General features: G+C 44.0%; 1 pseudogene across 1 annotated transcript; it reads left to right on the top strand.

Moving 5' to 3' along the window:
* Nucleotides 1-16,554: 16,554 nt before the first annotated feature.
* On the top strand, nt 16,555-19,018 carry LOC310726616 (tubulin beta-2A chain pseudogene; annotated as a pseudogene). Its single transcript has 2 exons — nt 16,555-16,869; nt 18,374-19,018. The product of its transcript is annotated as a tubulin beta-2A chain pseudogene (transcript).
* Nucleotides 19,019-19,402: the final 384 nt, after the last annotated feature.

Below are 19,402 nucleotides of genomic sequence, written 5' to 3'. Positions count from 1 at the left end.
CCACATCACATACAGATTGAGAAGATGTGGAACAAGGAACACCACAAGCACTTACACCAACAGAAAAATCAGTTGAGGGCAAAGAAAGAAAGTTAACTGGCAACAATAGATTCCGATGTACCACTTTCTCATGACCAGATTTGTCACGGATCTTGTAAATGTGCAGTGAAGGTTTGGAGGCAACAACAGAATACATGGTGGGCTCCTATTTATCGGCAAGTTTCCGTTTACCTCTACAGCCTCTGTTGGCAATGAGAACCTGATCACCAACTGACAGAGGCAATCCTTTGACTCTCTTATTGTACTGATCAGACTGATGTTTTTGTTCAGCAGTAGAGTTCTTTCGAGCCAGCGCCATAGCAGACTGTAAATCACTGACAAGAGATTGGACATAGTCATTGTAATCACAGATTGACTCATCACGAAGCACGCTTTGAAACGTAAGGTCAACAGGTAATCTCGGCACCCTCCCGAACATCAGGTAAAAAAGGGGCAAACCCAGTTGTTTCAGGGGCAGTGCAGTTATACATGAAGGTCATTGTTTGTACCAACTGTGGCCACTTTTGCTTGGATCTGGGTGGAAGCGATCTCAGCATGTTACCTAACGTTCTGTTGAACCTCTCAGTCCCACCATTCCCCATTGGGTGGTACGGTGAAGTCTGTGACTTGTCAACGCCGGCAATATCAAGCAGCTCTGCTATCAGCTCACACTCAAAATTTGCACCCTGGTCTGAATGGATACGCTGGGGAAATCTATAGATACAAAAGAAGCCATCCCACAGTTTCTTAGCAACACTTTTAGCACACTGATTTCGGCAAGGAAAAGCGTGAGCTAACTTGGTGAAATGATCTGTAATTACCAAGACATCCACAGATTTATTGTGCCTATCTTCAGCAGACCAGAAATCAATACAGACAAGCTCCAATGGGGCAGTGGTCTTGATGCTCTCCAAGGGCGCTCTTGCTGCTGGCTCTGGAGTTTTACTCAGGACACAACGGGCACAAGTCTTGACGTAATCACACACATCACGTTCCATCCCAGGCCAATAGAACCTCTGGCGGGCTAAAGACAGGGTACGTGGCTGACCTTGGTGACCGGCCAAATCATGAACACCAGAGAGTGCTTGCTGTTTCAAGGAGCCAGGCAGGACGAACTGAAACTTTTTATGCCTAGTGAGCGGATCTTTGACAGCTCTATACAGGATGCCATGAAGCAAAAAGAGTTTTTCCCACTGCCTCAAAATCCTCAAACGCACGCTCACGCCTGGTAGGTCTGCGCTTCCTGCTGACATAGAAAGCCACCCTCGAAATAACTGCATCTTTGTGCTGCTGACACTGCAGGTCAGACAATGAAAAGGCATGGGTTACGTCTTGACAGTCGGGAATCAAAGAAGACAAATGACCACCCACGGATGTTGCTCTGGACGCAGCTCCCGAATCCCAATCATCACAGACAGACAAGATAGACGAAACATCCTCAGAAGTCATGGAAAGGTTCACTTCAGAGCTTAGATTGAGTTCAGTGTCAACTGTCTGTGGCTGGCAGAGGAATGTCCTCTGCACAGAATCATCTCCCACACTGTGTACATACTTCAGTAGTTCAGAGTAAGGCTTGGACAGAAGTCGCTGACTCACTGGGTTGACGAATGGGTCACAACTGAGCGCGTCCGCAACGACATTCAATCGTCCAGGAACGTACTTGATTTGAAAGTTGTACGGGGCAAGCTTTGAAACCCAGCGCTGCTCACAAGCATCCAATTTAGGTTTTGTCAAGATGTACGTGAGCGGATTATTGTCCGTCCACACGGTAAACTCATGACCTTTTAGCCAGTGACTGAACTTGTCGCACACTGCCCACTTAAAGGCCAAGAATTCTAGTCTGTGTGCAGGGTAATTGGCTTTGCTGCGGCTCAAAGACTTGCTGGCGAATGCTATGGGACGTGCTTTGTCCTCACCACTGGGAACTTGAGAAAGTACTGCACCTAGGCCGTCCAACGATGCATCAGTGCAGTGAATAAATGGACGCTCAAAGTCAGGGTGTGCCAGGACCACGCTCTCGACAAGGGCTCCCTTTAACCCCTCGAAGGCGACATCACAATCAGGAGTCCAGTCCTGGGGAGACAACTCCCGATAAGTGCCAGATCGATTACGGCTACTTGTACCTCTCGCCAAACGTTTCTGACTGGCCGTCAAATTGAACAATGGCTTTGCGATACGTGTACAGCCAGGGATGAAGCTCTGGTAATATAGAACCATGCCCAGAAATGATCTTAGTTTCTTTGGCGAAGGTGTGACATTATCTTCCTTCATCAAGTCATTCTTTTGAAAGGCTGAAATGACTGCTACCTTGTCTTCATCCACAGAAACTCCAGATCCGCTGATCACATGGCCCAGAAATTTGATGGAGCGCCTGAGAAAGTGACACTTTTTTGGAGCCAACTTCAAATTACTAGCTCTCAACCGTGAAAACACCACTTTCAAGCGTTTCAAAGCCTTCTCTTCAGAGCGGGCGTAAACCAGCAAATCATCTAGATAGCAAAGGAGGCTGGAAAAATTTAGATCTCCAAACACACGGAGCATCATGCGCATAAAGGATGCTGGGCTGTTACACAGGCCTTGGGGAAGACGGTTGTATTCGTACAAGCCCATTGGTGTTGTAAATGCTGTGTAATGACGATCAGAAACATGGAGCGGGATGTTGTAAAATCCTGATGTCAAATCAATAGAGCTGAAGAGAAGATTGCCTCCTAGAGCAGCCAGGCAGTCTGAGCATCCTTAATGGTCTTTGCATTAAGCCAGCAAAAGTCCGTACAGACTCTGAGAGATCCGTCCTTCTTCCATACCATTACCAAGGGAGACGCATACTCGCTGATGGATTTGTTAATGATGCCTTTCTCCTCCATTTCAGAAAGTACCTCTCTCAACTTCTGGTAGTGGGCAGGAGGGGTTCGGCGATATGGCAGACGAAACGGACGCTCATCGCTCAGATGAATTCGGTGTACAAAGTCTTTCACCTCTCCACAATCAAATCTGTCTCTGGAGAAAACATCACGATAGGACACGATAAGACTCGTCAACTCCTCCTTCCATGACTTGGAGACCTCACACCCTTCGATATCAATGTCCTCCAAACCATACTCATGCAGTAACTGCACAGGATCCACAGTTGGAACAGACTTGGGGAAAGCTGCATCAGAAACTCGAGGTCTGCACACATCTTGTGAAACTGTAACATCCTCCGCTGCCAAACAAGGAGACACATCAGCCAGCTTAGCATTACGTCGAAGAGTTATTGGAGACTGGGTGGGGTTCAAGATCTTCATCGGCACCCATCGATCACCCACCCATATGAGGATGGGTTCTCCTTTGAGTCTGGTTCCTCTCAAGGTTTCTTCCTCATATCATCTAAGGGAGTTTTTCCTTGCCACTGTCGCCACGGCTTGCTCATCAGGGACAAACGCACACCATTCACCTTCACTGTTGTTTTCTGTAAAGCTGCTTTGAGACAATGTCTGTTGTGAAAAGCGCTATACAAATAAACTTGACTTGACTTGACATAGGAGTCACTACACGTCCAACAAGAACATGACGCAGTGCTGAACGTGACGTAGTGGGTTCGACGATGACTGAGCTTCCTGGAGAAACATTAGTGTTAGCTGGTAGTTTTCCCCAGACAAGGTGCTCACATCTGGGAAGCAAAGTAACCGCCTGACAAAGCCTAACTGTGCCAAGCTTAGCGGGCTGTTGGGGACCAGACCAACGAGAAACACCGCTCAAGAGCTCAAGAAATTCTTCACACTCAGGGTTGCTGTTTTGGCAGGAAATTAGTTCCCAGTATCTCTTTTCGGCTTTCATCTTCTGAAGCACACATTTGATTACATTACTGCCGATAATGAACTCATCCTTCTGTCCAGGCACTACTAAGGTTGGCACAACAAACTTGCACCCGTAGACTTCGATTTCCAGGTCATATGTGCACTTAGGCTGCGTAGTCAGACCACCGCAGCCCACCAGGACCACATTACCAGGAATCGCTGAGGGTTTAGGGAAAACTCCATCGGCACGCAACTTGGATTCACTTTCCATACTCAGTGTGCAAGCCATACTGCCAGAATCTAGCATACCGTTCAGCACGGACTGGCCACCGACAGTCACAGGAGCATAAAAGAGTTCACTAGCTCCATCAATTTTCTGAGATCCCACATACAGCACTGTTTTGTCGGTTGGCAACAGTTTGCAACTATTTATAAAAATCTCACGTGGGTCTGACTCATCTTTTAGGGGAAATACGCCACTGCCCATAGTATCCTTCTCCGCACATGGGCTACTTAGTTTAACTGAATGGCTGAAGGCGGCAGCTCAAGGCCTGTCGTCCTAGGACAATTGCTCTTAAAGTGTCCAGGTTTGAAGCAGTTACCACAAAGCCTCTGGCGCATACAATGAGTATGTGTAGTGTGCTCTTTAGATTGACATACCCTACATGCTGAGTTTAGGCTGGACTTGGGGTCTGAAGTTCTGACAGGACAGTTTGGGGCGGACGAGGACAGTGAGGCAGTGCAGAGAGATAAGACTTTGTCCATCATGCCAACCAACTGCTGCATACTAGCATCAGGAGTAAAAGGAGCAGCGTTGGGGTTCAACTGACCAGTTAAGCTTGGTATCTGACTTGAGAGTTCAGGCTGTTTGGAAAAACTTAAAACAGAATTGTCACAGACAGTTACAGTGTTCTGATGGCAAGCAGACACAGGCAATGAGCGTGAAGTTCTAGCAAAAGCTCTCTTCAGAGTCCTGCAATGACTATCCAGTCGCTCTTGAACTTCAGCAGCACTCCACTGCTCAGCGGGCTTGAACTGAAAAGACAAAGCAAGGCCAGGATCTGGACAGTGTGAGATAAACATCATAACAGCTTCAGTAGCAGGGTCCTCAACACGCTTGTTCCGTCTACGCAAACACTCATCAGCCACATCAATCGCCTTATTGAGCCGTATCCAGTAGTCCATTGGGCTCTCGTCCGCCCTAGGCAGGGTGTTATAAAAGTCAGACATAGGCATATTTGAATACATTAACTCACTGAAATTGCGCTTCAGTATATCGAACACGGTGGTGGGGAGCACTGCAGCAGTCGGCCCAGGGAAGCTGCGCAAGGACACTTTGACTACATCTCTCGCTTTTCCAGCTAACCTGCTCAAATTGAGATCAGAGGCAGTTTCATCAGTGCATTTCTTTCTGTTCAAATAACGGTACATCAAATCTTCCCATTCATGTACAGTAAATGAATCACTTTGATCACCTCTAAAGAACGGTGGAGGCGCAACATCATGTAGGACAATGACTTTCAAATTAGAAGCATCAAAACATTCGACTGAATGCTGTACATTTGACTTAGATTGCACTGGGCTGGGTTGTTGCGTTAAGTTGAGACTGGCTGAAATGCTTTCACCAATTTTCTGTGCCAAATCAGAAATAATACTCCTCAAAGACTCAGGGGTAGCTGCATGATCAGTGTTAGGGCGTGCAAAAGGAGTGGAACAAGCAGCGGGGCTCATAGAGGTACCGATTGCTGAATCAGATGTAAGTGCATGGTCAATTTCCGCATTAAAGAATGTCCTCCCTCTCCCAAAACATTGAGGTGAAACTCCAGACATTGTCAGGACGATTAAGAACAGCCCCACTACCCCTGCCTACTGGGAACATGGCACTAGGCCGTTGCACAGGGCTATAATTATCCTGACTAACAGTGTCCTCAAACATGACTAAGTTTGAATAGAAAAATTAGAGAATTGTAAAAAAACAGTTTCAGAAAATGGAAGTAAAAACACTGAAATCACTTAATATAATAAGTGTAGTTTGCAGAAATACTCATTTAGACTCTCAAAACAGTTCAGAGGAAAACAAAGTATGATCACGATCACAACTCAGTCATTCGAGTGTGCAGCTGTGCAAAAAAAAAAAGTTCAATACAGCGTTGCACAGAGAAGGGAAAAAATTAAAAATGTAAATCTATATGTGACGATCACAGAAACACTGTCATTGATGTGCTTGTAGCAATGCAAAAAAAAAAAAAGTTTTTTTTTTTTTTTTATTACACAAAGCCCATACGGCGATGGTCATTAATAAAAATAAAAAAAAAAGTTTTTAATCATACCTCGTAAAAGGTAACCGTTCAACGTTTACCGTCTGTGATATGAGCAACAGAAGATAGAACACTGATGACGAGATCGGACTGGATGAAATGAGCTGCGGTCTCCGCGATCAGCCAAACACTCTCACATCACAGCACACTGTCGTCTGTTGAAGCAGCAACTCACGGCACCACGTGTAAACGGTGGCTCGCGTCACCAGTTATGAATTCACTTTACTGCGTTGTGTAGTGTAGTAGAGACAGACACGGGACAACAGGCGGCGGTTTCACTGGCCTTTATCTGGTGTAAAACAAATAAAAGCAGCCTCTGAGCACATTCACCCTTATTTTGCTCTATAAAAACAAAATGTGATGTAAATTTAATTACCATGCCCTCATCTCCACATACAAGCCAAAGACACAAATACAATTTAACTTGGCAAAATGACAAAAATAGCCACACAGGTAAGTAAAACAACATAACACACATCATTTGCAATAAAGAAATATATATAAAAACAACAATTAAAATAAAGATTGATTAAGATTAGCAGGAGCCAAAAATAACCCACCTCTTCCATGCATTAACAATGCCAAGAGGAAGAGGAGGAGACAAAACAGGAAATTATGTAGGCTCATGACATCACAGCAATTAAAGGGGAAAGGTGCTCATTCAGGCAGGTACACCAGATATATTAAGAACCATTTTGTGAGAATTATAACATCCATCCATCCATCCATACACATGTTTTTTACAGAACACTTTCTGTACCTGTTATACACACACACACCTTAAAACAGACCACTCGAAAATTAGAACGTATATGGAGTCCAACAAAATGAACAGTATTTCAAATAGCATGGAAGAAGAATCTTCTGAGTTCTGGAAAATCTCTTAGTCCTGCTGATCAGCATATATCTCCACCCTTAAGAAGTAGCTAAATTTGTGATGAAATCTGCAAATTGATGGCCCTTTCTGGGAAGGATTGGAGACCCCTGCTCAAAAGAGAACCATCCTCATGTCCAACACTAAAGATGTTTAGGCTTTAGAGCGGGGGTCTCCAATCTTTTCCAGAAAGGGCCAGTGTGGGTGCAGGTTTTTATTCCAACCAAGCAAGTCCACACCAAATTCTACCTGTTCAAATCTAATGATCTTCATTTTCAGTGACTATCAGGTGTGACCATTGATTGGTTGGAATGAAAACCTGCACCCACACTGGCCCTTTCTGGAAAAGATTGGAGACCCCTGCCTGAACGCAACAAAGAAAAGAGTCCATTGTTGGGATGGCTGAGGTCCTTCACAATCTTCCTGGCCCTGGTCCTGCACTGCGTGCTGTAGATGTCCTGCAGGTTAGGGAGTTTGGTGTGGATGGTACGTTCAGCTGAACGCACCACCCTCTGCAGGGCTCGCCTGTCCTGCATGGTGCTGTTCCCGAACCAGGAAGTGATGCTACCTATCAGAACGCTCTCAATGGTGCAGGTGTAGAAAGTCTTTAGCACCTGAGAGGGTAGTTTAAAGTCCCTTAAGTGTCTCAGATGGTACAGACGCTGCCGGCCTTCTTCACCAGGGTGTTGGTGTGATAGGACCAAGACAGGTCCTGTGTGATGTGAACACCTAGGTACAGGAAACTGTCCACTATCTCCACTGGGGTCCCGTTGATGTTTAGCAGTTGGTATGGCCGCCCCTGCTTCGTGCTGAAGTCCACTATCAACTCCTTAGTCTTGTTAGGCCGTCTCATCGTTGTTGGAGATCAGACCCACCACAACAGTGTCATCAGCAAACTTGATGATGGTGGTGGAGTTGGAAATGGCCACACAGTCGTATGTGTACAGTAAATACAGCAGGGGGCTCAAAACACAACCCTGGGGAGTTCCAGTGCTGAGGGTGAGGGTGGATGAGGTGTGTTTTCCCAACCGTACGGCTTGTGGTCTGTCTGTCTGTCAGGAAGTTAGAGATCCATTGACACAGTGGCAGGCTGAGTTCCAGGACCTACAACTTAGAGGTGAGTGTGGAGGGAATTATTGTGTTAAATGCTAAACTGTAGTTCACAAACAACATATTTGTATAATTTCCTTTTCTGTAGCCCAGGTGGCTCATCGTTGTGTAAAGGAGATGAGCAATGGCGTCCTCAGTAAAACGGTTCTAACGGTACGCAAACTGTAGAGGATCCAGTGTGTCTGGTAGTGATACAGTGATGAAGTCTCTGACCAGTCTCTCAAAGCACTTCATCACTACTAAGGTCAGTGCTACAGGGCGGTAGTCATTGAGGCAGGCGGCTGGGGTTTTTTCGGGACAGGAACAATGTTGGTCTGTTTGAAACATTCAAATCAATTTAATTAATTTTTATTTGTATAGCGCTTTTAACAATAAACATTGTCTCAAAGCAGCTTTACAAAGATAATGTGGTGATTAAAAGTGAATATGTTGTTTATAAGTAAGTTTGTCCCTGATGAACAAGCTGGTGGAGACTGTGGTGAAGGAAAAACTCCCAGAGATGGCATAAGGAAGAAACCTTGAGAGGAACAAGACTCAAGAGGGAACCCATCCTCATTTGGGTTGCACCGAATGTCTATTTATAGCAGATATACGATGTTGCGGGGTACAGTGATTATGATCAAAAATGAAAAGTAGTCCTGAGTCAGTGTAGCAGACTGTTGACATTAACTACAGTCCAATCCATCTTTAAAGCTCCCGTTCTTACTCCGGAATTTCATGGAACCACCCAAGGTGTTGGTGAGAAACCGTTCCAAGCTGCACAGAGTGGCCTCCAGACGAAGAGAACACTATCCAGAGGCAGACCTGGACGAAGTGGGAAGATCCACAAAGGGGGGAGGGGCAGGAACAGTGGTCACTGGAACCTCAGGAGCATGTTTAACTTGACCGAGAGAGAGAGAGAGAGAGAGAGAGAGAGAGAGAGAGAGAGAGGGTGACAGGAAGAGAAGGATATGGATTATTAAGTCTCCTTATTGTTGTATGAAAGTTAATGTCACTGTGCAGTTTGGACTCTGGTGAGATTCACTGTAGCAGCAGAACTAAAAGGGAGACGCAGAAGGTAACACAGACATGAGGATCTCTGGGATAAGAGACGACCCACCACACCACCATCAACAAACCTGAGTGAACGTGTGAGAGTGAGGAGATGACAGCATCCAAATATCCCAGTTTACCAAACACTCCATATCCATGATCCCTCCAGATCTGCTCCTTTACCTCACAAACACCTACTGATTAAAGACTCCACTAAATAAATGTGTTCACCCTCAACTTGAACACTGAGACTGTGTCTGAGTCCCGAACACTGATTGGAAGGTTGTTCCATAACTGTGGGGTTTATAGGGGAAATATCTGCCCCCTGCTGGAGTCTTCATTATTTGAGGTACCAAAAAATATCCTGCACCTTTTGATCTAAGTAGGCGTGGAGGATCATCCTGGTACAGAAGTTCACTCAGATACTGGGGCGTGAGGGCGTTAAGTGCTTTATACGTCAGTAGTGGTATTTTATAATCAGTGTGAGATGTAATTGGGAGCAGTGTAGATGATTAATACAGGGGTGATGTGGTCATATTTTCTAGATCTAGTGAGGACTCTTGCTGCTGCATTCTGAACTAACTGAAGCTTATTTCTGCACTTACTCCAACAAGCATCCACTGTCTAATGTCCTTTACACACTCCTCAACATTGTTAAGCTGATCTCTCTCATCTGGCTTTGCTGAAATATACAGCTGTGTATCATCAGCATAGCAATGGAAGCAAATACCATATATATGTATATTTTCACCCAGAGGCAGCAGATATAAAGAGAAAAGCAGTGGGCCTAAGACAGATCCTTGTGGAACACCAAACTTTACCTAAGAGAGTGTGGGGAACTCACTATTTACATCAACAAACTGATAGCGATCAGTCAAATAAGACCTGAGCCAAGAGAGAGCCGTTCCCTTTATTCCAACAACCTTCTTAAGTCCAGCAAGCAGGAGATTATGATCAATGGTGTGAAAAGCTGCACTGAGGTCGAGCAAAACAAGTAAAGAGACGAAACCCTAATCAGAGGCCAATAACAGTCATTTACCACCTTAACTAGCGCCGTCTCTGTGCTATGATGAGGCCGAAATCCTGACTGATACATTTCATAAATGTTGTTCCTCAGTAGATGTGAGCAGAACTGCTGTGCTACAACCTTTTCTAGAATCTTGGAAATAAAGAGGAGGTTTGATATTGGACTGTCGTTGTGCTAATGGAAGAGTTTAAAAGAAAGTAAATAGAATTACCATTGAAACCAAGAAGGAAATAGTGGAAAAGTATGAGCGTGGTGTGCGTACTCGTGACCTGTGTCAGCAGTATGGGGTGTCGAGCTCCACCGTAAGCACCATAGTAAAGAATAAAGAGAAGGTCAAGAGAAGGAGATTCTCCTTCCAAAAACGTCCTTCCTCACCATCCACCACCATCTCACACTCGCAATCAACCACTATCACATGGGTAAGTGTTAAATTATGTTTACTCCACGGTACTGTTTTTTTATTCATTTATCTTTATTTTTATTACAGTATTTTATTATCTTATTATTAATATTGTATTTCTTTATGTCAATACAGTAATTTGTGGTGTATTTGTTTGTTATAATTGGCTACAAATACTTTTTAAGTGCAGAAATAAGCGATCGAATGAGGTTTCGGAACGGATTAAATCACTTTTACATTCATTCTTATAGGGAAAATTTGTTCGAACATACGAGCAAATGGAACTACGAGCATTTTTTTTTTTTACTGTACACTGATCAGACATAACATTATAACACTCTGAGTGGTGAAGTGAAGAACACTGATGATCTTCGTCATGGCACCTGTTAGTGGGTGGATTTATTTATTAGGCAGCAGGTGAACATTTTGTCCTCATAGTTGATGTTAAAAGTAGAAAAAATTGGCGAGCGTAAGGATTTGAGCGAGTTTGATAAATTGTGACGTTTAGACGTCTGGGTCAGAGCATCTCCAAAACTGCAGCTCTTGTGGGATGTTCCTGGTCTGCAGTGGTCAGAATCTATCAAAAGTGCTAAAGGAGAGAACAGTGGTGAACCGCTGGGGAACAGTTGATGCACGTGAGGAGTGAAGGCTGGTCCGATCCAACAGACAAGCTCCTGTAGCTGAAACTGCTGAAAAAGTTCATGCTGTTGATGATCAATAGATCAGAACTGTTTTAGCAGCAAAAGGGACCAACACAATGTTAGGCAGGTGCTCATAATGTTATGGCTGATCGATGTATAATTTATATACAATTTCAAATATTGTGTAGGACTGTATTGCCTGTTTTGTCTTGAATAGTATAAGCTAAATGTATAATGTTATTTATGTCTGTACTTTTTAAGAGTCACGTGTGTCAAAACACTTGGGCCAATAAACCTGATTCTGATTCTGACATATGGGACAGAAACAGATGTGCAAACACACTGCCTACTGGATTATAGATAAACACCAAAAGCTGAATTAGGGACAGGAATTTCAGTGAAAAGAGGGCCATGAATGCAGACATGAGGACAATGTTTGCATCAAATTATTCCTGATATTTAATGCAACATTAGCTAACTTAATAATCCATATCCTTCTCTTCCTGTCACCCTCTTCTCTCTCTCTCTCTCTCTCTCTCTCTCTCTCTCTCTCTCTCTCTCTCCCTCCCCTTTTCCCAACCGTGGATCTTCCCACTTCATCCAGACCTGGAAAATAGAATAATAAGAAGAGTAGTCAAGTTTATTTCTATAGAGCTTTTCACAACAGACATTGTCTCAAAGCAGCTTTACAGAAAACAACAGTGAAGGTGAATGGTGTGCGTTTGTCTCTGATGAGCAGCCGTGGCGACAGTGGCAAGGAAAAACTCCCTTAGATGATATGAGGAAGAAACCTTGAGAGGAACCAGACTCAAAGGGGAACCAATCCTCATATGGGTGACATCAAGAGTTTGATCATAAATCTTTCAACAATACAGAACAATTTGTGATCATCATAGATCCAGCATCAGCTTCTCCATGCCAGGGCCTTTAAACACTCGCCATCTACTTCTCCATGATCATCCATAGGTCCATAATCTTCACGAGGTGGGACGTGACTGGAGCTGGCCAAACCTCAGGATGCCTCGGGATGGGGAGGGAAAGAGAAGCAGTGGAAAGGAATTAGCGTAGCTGCTGTTCATGATATTAACAGCACAAGTTGATAATGTGCATGTGATCATATATTCTGGAGCACAAGGTTGTGATGTGATGTGTGTGATGTGTGTTATGTGTAGGCTTTGCTAAAAAGATATGTTTTTAATCTACACTTAAACTGGGAGAGTGTATCTGAACCCCGAACACTGTCAGGAAGACTATTCCAGAGTTTAGGAGCTAAATGTGAAAATGCTCTACCGCCTTTAGTGGACTTTGCTATTCTAGGAACTACTAGAAGCCCAGAGTTTTGAGATCTCAGGGACCGTGACGGATTGTAGCGTGTTAAAAGACTGGATAGATACATGGGAGCCAAACCATTTAGTGCTTTATAAGTGAGTAGCAGTAGTTTGTAGTCTATTCGAAACTTAATAGGAAGCCAATGTAGGGACGATAAGATTGGGGTTATATGATCGTATTTTCTTGACCTAGTAAGAACTCTTGCTGCCGCATTCTGAACTAACTGAAGCTTGTTTATTAATGATGCAGGACCTCCACCTAGTAATGCATTACAGTAGTCTATTCTAGAGGTCATAACTTGATTGATGTGATTTTTAAAAGATAAGTTGCTGTCTAAAATAACTCCCAGGTCTTTTACCGTTGAACTAGTAGTTACAGAACAACCGTCTAAATGCAGGCTGAGATGCTGGAGCTTCTGTGTACTATTTTTTGGGCCGATGAGCAAAATCTCCGTTTTATCAGAATTTAATAGCAGAAAGTTATGGGTCATCCAATCTCTTATTTCTTCAACAAACTCAGTTATGCGAGCTAATTGAGCTGTATCGCCTGGTTTGGATGAAATATATAGCTGGGTATCATCAGCATAACAATGGAAGCTAATTCCATGCCTTCTAATAATATTTCCTAACGGAAGCATGTATATTGTGAAAAGCAGGGGTCCTAGAACTGACCCTTGTGGCACGCCATAATTTACTAGCATTATCCTGGATAGCTCTCCATTTAAATCTACGAAATGGTAACGATTGGACAGGTAGGATTTAAACCAGCTTAATGCCTGTCCCTGAATACCGATGTAATTCTGTAAGCGATCGAGGAGAAGATCATGATCTATAGTGTCGAACGCAGCACTAAGATCTAGTAATACTAATAGGGAGATGTAGCCTTGGTCTGAAGTTAAAAACAGGTCATTAGTGATTTTAACTAGAGCAGTTTCTGTGCTATGATGGGGCCTAAAACCTGACTGAAACTCTTCAAAGATATTGTTCTCTTGTAAGTAGGAACAGAACTGGGCAGCGACAATCTTTTCTAAAATCTTAGACATAAATGGGAGATTTGAAATTGGTCTGTAATTCGATAGCGTGTTTGGATCCAGATTAGGTTTTTTAATGAGGGGCTTAATAACTGCTAACTTGAGGGATTTAGGGACATGACCTAACGATAGTGAGGAGTTAATAATATTGAGAAGAGGCTCACCAGCTGTATATAACACTTCCTTCAGTAATTTAGTGGGAATTGGATCTAACTGACATGTTGTTGATTTAGCTTTCATAATAGCATCATACAGCTCTTCCTGTCCTATACATGTAAAACAGTGTATTTGTGGGGTTGTAGGTACGATTGTGTCGGGAGATGCTGTCAGAGGTTGAACTGCCACAATTGTTTTTCTAATGTTATCTATTTTTTCAGTGAAGAAATTCATAAAGTCTTCACTACTAAACTGTGATGGAACACATTTTTCAGATCCCTGATTTGTTGTTAATTTAGCGACTGTACTGAAAAGGAACCTGGGATTGTTTTTGTTATTTTCTATGAGTTTGCTCAGGTGTTTAGCTCTAGCAGCTTTTAGCGCTTGTCTGTAGCTAAGCATACTGTCTTTATACGCAATTCTAAATACCTCCAATTTAGTTTTCCTCCATTTTCTCTCCAGATTACGTGCTGTTCTCTTTAGGGCATGCGTATGACTATTATACCAAGGTGCAGGTGCTTGTTCTCGGACCTTTTTTAACCGGATGGGGGCAACAGTGTCTAAAGTGCTAGTGAGGATAAGGTCTATGTTGTTTGCCATCTCATCAAGATGATCAGCAGTTATGGGTTTAATGTGAAACTGAGATAAATCAGGCAGGTTATTTATGAATCTGTCCTTAGTGGTTGGAATAATAGTCCTACCAAGTCGATACCGTGGTGAAACACGGTTAATCTGCTCTACCGGTAGTGTGTACAGTAGGAGATAATGGTCTGTGATGTCATCATTCTGAGGTAAAATATTTATATCAGTGACGTCTGCTCCGTAGGATATTATTAAGTCTAGTGTGTGGTTAAAACGGTGGGTTGGTCTGGTGACGTTTTGTTTAACTCCAAAAGAGTTTAGTAAATCGACAAATGATAATCCTAGAGCATCGTTTACATCATCTACATGAATATTAAAATCTCCTACAAGCAGCACTTTATCAAAGCTGATCAAGAGGTCTGAGAGAAAACAAGCAAACTCATGAAGAAAATCAGCGTAGGGTCCTGGGGGTCTGTACACGGTGACCAGAGCGAGTTTTCTGTGCATGTCTGAAAGTGCAACTTTAAGAACGAGCACTTCGAATGATTTAAAGCTGAATCCTAATCTCTGACTAACATTAAGAGAAGCACTATAAATGGTTCCTACACCCCCCCCTCGACCAGTCTGACGGGGCTCATGCTTATAAACATATCCTGACGGTGTAGACTCGTTTAGACCCATATAATCACCTGGTTTAATCCAGGTCTCAGTGAGACAGAGTGCTGAGAGATTATTATCTGTGATCATCTCATTTACAATCAGTGCTTTGGGTGCAAGTGATCTAATGTTTAAAAGACCGAACTTTAGAACTTTGTTGTGTTTGTTTATCTGGCATTTTTCAGTTTTAACTGCAATAAGATTATTTCTGGATCTTGTGTATGTAATTCTTGGTTTTACTACCCGAGGAATAGATACGGTTTCTATAAACTGGGCTGTGTGTGAACTTGTAACTATTTGGTCTGTAGTATGCGTGTTCTTATAGTTGAAGATTTCTTGATGTCTTACCAGTCAGATGGTGTGAAGTATCCTAGAGATGTTATCTGATAGCACTGCTGCTCCAACTCTGCTGGGGTGCAGGCCATCAGGGCGGAAGAACCTCGGACGCTCCCAGAAACAGTTCCAGTTATTAACAAAGAGAAGTTTATGTTCTCGACACCATGACTGTAACCATTCATTTAGAGCTAAAAGTCTACTAAACTTCTCAGCCCCTCGCTGGTAAGTGGGAAGAGGTCCTGACACTATGATCCTCGTTGTGGGTGATGTGCTGCGTACCGTCTCCACCAGGATCCTGAAGTCCCTCTTTAAGATCTCCGTTTGCCGCAGCCTGGTGTCGTTTGCTCCGGCATGGAGAATCTCGCTCCGAAGTTCTCGTTCAGGATCGCGGGTACCTGCGCAGCGACATCCAGAACACGAGCACCAGGAAAACAGCGAGTGTGCACCTTACCTTTAGCTCGGGTAGCGCGGACATGCCGGACGATGGAATCTCCGAGAATAACAGTGTCGCGTTCCGTCTCGCGGAGGGGGACAAAGCGGTTCTCGGTCGAGATCTCGAAGGCCGGTGGTGGAGGTGGAGACGTCCTCGATCAGGGCTTGGCTTGTCTCTTCCGCCGCGGCCGCATCCAGGGTCCATGTTGCACCGGTGCCGGAGTTGTAGGTGCGCTGGGCCTGGGCAGAGAAGCACGCGGAGTTGATGTGCTGGGAGCGTTAGGTTCAACCCGGGAGTTTACCTGGGATGAGTGCGCGTCCGCCCGGGATGTTTCCAGCGCCGCTTTCCGCTCTCGCAGCCGGTCATGCTTTGCATGAAGCTCGCGAATCTGTTTCTCCAATGCCTCCATCTCCAATGCCACCGTTTGCAACTCGAACGAGTCCTCATCTGTGCTCGAATGCAGACAAACAACCGGCATAGTGCTTATAATCACAAACAGATTTATTATACAGAGATGTGAGTGAGAGAAAATAAATATAAACAACACTAGTTATAGTCGAGTTAACTAACTACAGGCACAAGTCAGGAAGACAAAAACAATTAAGGATTATTAAAAGAGGAAAAACGGATGGATAGATAGCAAAGTTTGTTTGAAAGACGCCGAGAGAGATACAAACACGTAACTCGCGGCAAACAAGTCAAACACAGGAAGCTTTGTCACAGGAAGTGAGGTCACAAAGTGTGATGAATCGGGTCACCAGAGTAGAGTATGGTTATGTGTTTACGGTTTTCCAGGTCAAAGTGATGCTGGGAACAACTGTGCACGCTGTGCACGCTGCTCATTAGCAAGATCCGTGAAGAGTATCCTGACCGCATCATGAACACCTTCAGTGTCACACCATCACCCAAAGTGTCAGACACAGTGGTGGAACCATACAATGCAACACTGTCCATCCACCAGCTTGTGGAAAATACAGATCAGACCTTCAGCATCAACAACGAAGCACTGTATGACATCTGCTTCCACACATTAAAGCTGACCACACCTACCTATGGTGTTCTCAACCACCTGGTTTCTGCTACCATGAGTGGCATTACAACGTGTCTCCGCTTTCCTGGGCAGCTTACAGTTTTTCTCAATTGCTAAAACACTAAACCCTATTGTCACACCAAGAGACCCTAATTGTTGATATGGTCCATGAGAACAATGCCATTAAACTGAGTGAAATTCAGCAGAAGATCATTGAGGACCATGTAAATTTTTAGGGTATTATCAGTGTCAGCCTCTCTACTGTTGATCGTGTCCTCAAGCGCAACAGACTGCGAATGAAACAGCTATACAGAGTGCCCTTTGATCGCAACTCAGACAGAGTCAAAGAGCAAAGATTCCAGTATGTACAGGTTGGCATATATCCAGACACATTCAATGTTGATTACTCTAAGTAGTGATTTACTGTAGTGGCCTCACTTACAAAACTATATCTATTGCTACAGAGGGTTTTTCAACTGGATGCAATGGAAAGACCCCATGGATACATGTACATGGATGAAGCTGGGTTTAATCTCACCAAAAGGAGAAGGAGAGGCCGTAATGTGATTGGCCATCGGGCTTGTTGGTGTTCCTGGGCAGCGTGGTGGCAATGTCACATTATGTGCTGCCATCAGCAATCATGGGGTTGTCCACCATCATGCCAACCTGGGGCCCTACAACACTCACCAGCTCCTCATTTTCCTCAATCACACGCGAGATGCTCTGTAGGGCAGCAGGATGAACATCCCATCTATGTTGTTGTTTGGGACAATGTGAGTTTTCACAGAGCCCTCCAGGTTAGAGAGTGGTTCAATATGAACTAAGGTTTTATCAATCTTTGCCTTTCACCGTACTCCCCTTTCCTAAACCCCATTGAGGAATTCTTCTCCTCATGGCAGTGGAAGGTATATGAATGCCAACCTTACACCAGGGTACATCTCCTGCAAGCCATGGGACTTGCCTGTGGTGACATAGGTGTGAAGGCATGCCAAGCCTGGATACAGCATGCCAGGGTTTTTTCCCCCGTTGCCTGGCCAGACAAAATGTGGCCTGTGATGTGGATGAAGCCCTGTGGCATGACCCAGTATGGAGACATGATGCTGTGGCTGAGTAATGCACTTATTTGTATATTTTTGTACTTTATTTTTACATGGGCTTACTGTACACAAGTGGCAAACTCATAAGATTTCTGTTTGTTTTTACAAGTGCTACGTGTAAATGCACAAGATTTCTTTTTTGTCTTTTTGTACAAGTGCTAAATGCACAGGTTTTTTTTGTTTTGCAACATGCATTTATCCTACAGTGAACAATAAACATTTATTTCTCCAGCTTCATGTCCTGAGCATTGTGTTTTCTATTTTTCTACGTAGTGGTCAGTGACTGTTCCGTAGTGATTTTAATTTTGATTGACTCTGGGCACGATTTGACAACATAGTTCAGTTTTGAGCGCAGATTCAACTGTTTTGAGGTGAAAGTTTGGTTTTGCAAGAAGAGTCTGAGGTTTTGTGAATGTAGCTTGAGAATTGGGTTTTGTGTTCACAGTTTAGAGAAAAGGAGAGCAGCTTCCAAGAAATGTGTCTTAGCAATTGAGAAAAACTTTAATGCAGACCTTCGTAAACTCGCAGTCAACATGGTTCCCCTCCCTCGCTTGCACTTCTTCATGCCTGGATTTGCCCCACTGACCAGCAGGGGGAGTCAGCAGTACCACGCACTCACTGTTCCTGAACTAACGGAGCAGCTGTTTGATGCCAAGAACATGATGGCAGCATGTGACCCGCGGTCGCATGTCCATGAAGGAAGAGGATGAGCAGATGCTAAGTGTGCAGAACAGGAACAGCAGCTACTTTGTGGAGTGGATCCCCCAACAACGTGAAAAAAGCCGTGTGTGACATCCCACCACGTGGACTTAAGATGGCCGCCACCTTTATCGGAAACAGCACGGCCATCCAGGAGCTGTTTTGTCGTATCTCTGACCAGTTCACCGCCATGTTCCGCGGAAAAGCTTTCCTGCACTGGTATACAGGGGAAGGGATGGATGAGATGGAGTTCACTGAGGCAGAGAGCAACATGAATGACCTGGTCTCTGAGTACCAGCAGTACCAGGATGCCATGGCTGAAGATGCAGAGGAGTATGAGGAAGATGAGGTGGAAGAGGAGGAGCATGTACACCATGATGGCCACAAAGAAGTTCACCACTGAACTTTAACCAAGAGTTTTAGGAAAAAGCATGTTAGATGTCACTGCTATGAAAAGACACTTGAAAAATGATCTCATGCCCACAAGGATATGCAAACTTCAGCTATGGCTAATGCGCATTTATGCTGTTCATTTATAGAACAGCACTGTACCATGTACTCTAATCATTACTCCTATGTACCTATGTATCAGATTAATGTTTAGTTTAAAACTATTGCTAGAATACTGTATTCTAGCAACACAATTATCACAAAAATAATTTAGCAGCAGGTGCTACTGAGAAGTATGAATTTCTAACTGAAGTAATACGGTGCAATAAACGTCCCTCTGAACCCAACCTGATTATTGTATTAGCATTGTGTTACACTGTTAGCAGGTCAAATCTACACAGTCACTTTACACCAGAAAACTCAGTGTTTGTGTGTGTGTGTGCACG

The sequence above is a fragment of the Silurus aristotelis genome (assembly GCF_946808225.1).
Source record: "Silurus aristotelis genome assembly, chromosome: 5".
NCBI classification, from domain to species: Eukaryota; Metazoa; Chordata; class Actinopteri; order Siluriformes; family Siluridae; genus Silurus; species Silurus aristotelis.
This window is presented reverse-complemented; position numbering and strand designations above follow the sequence as displayed.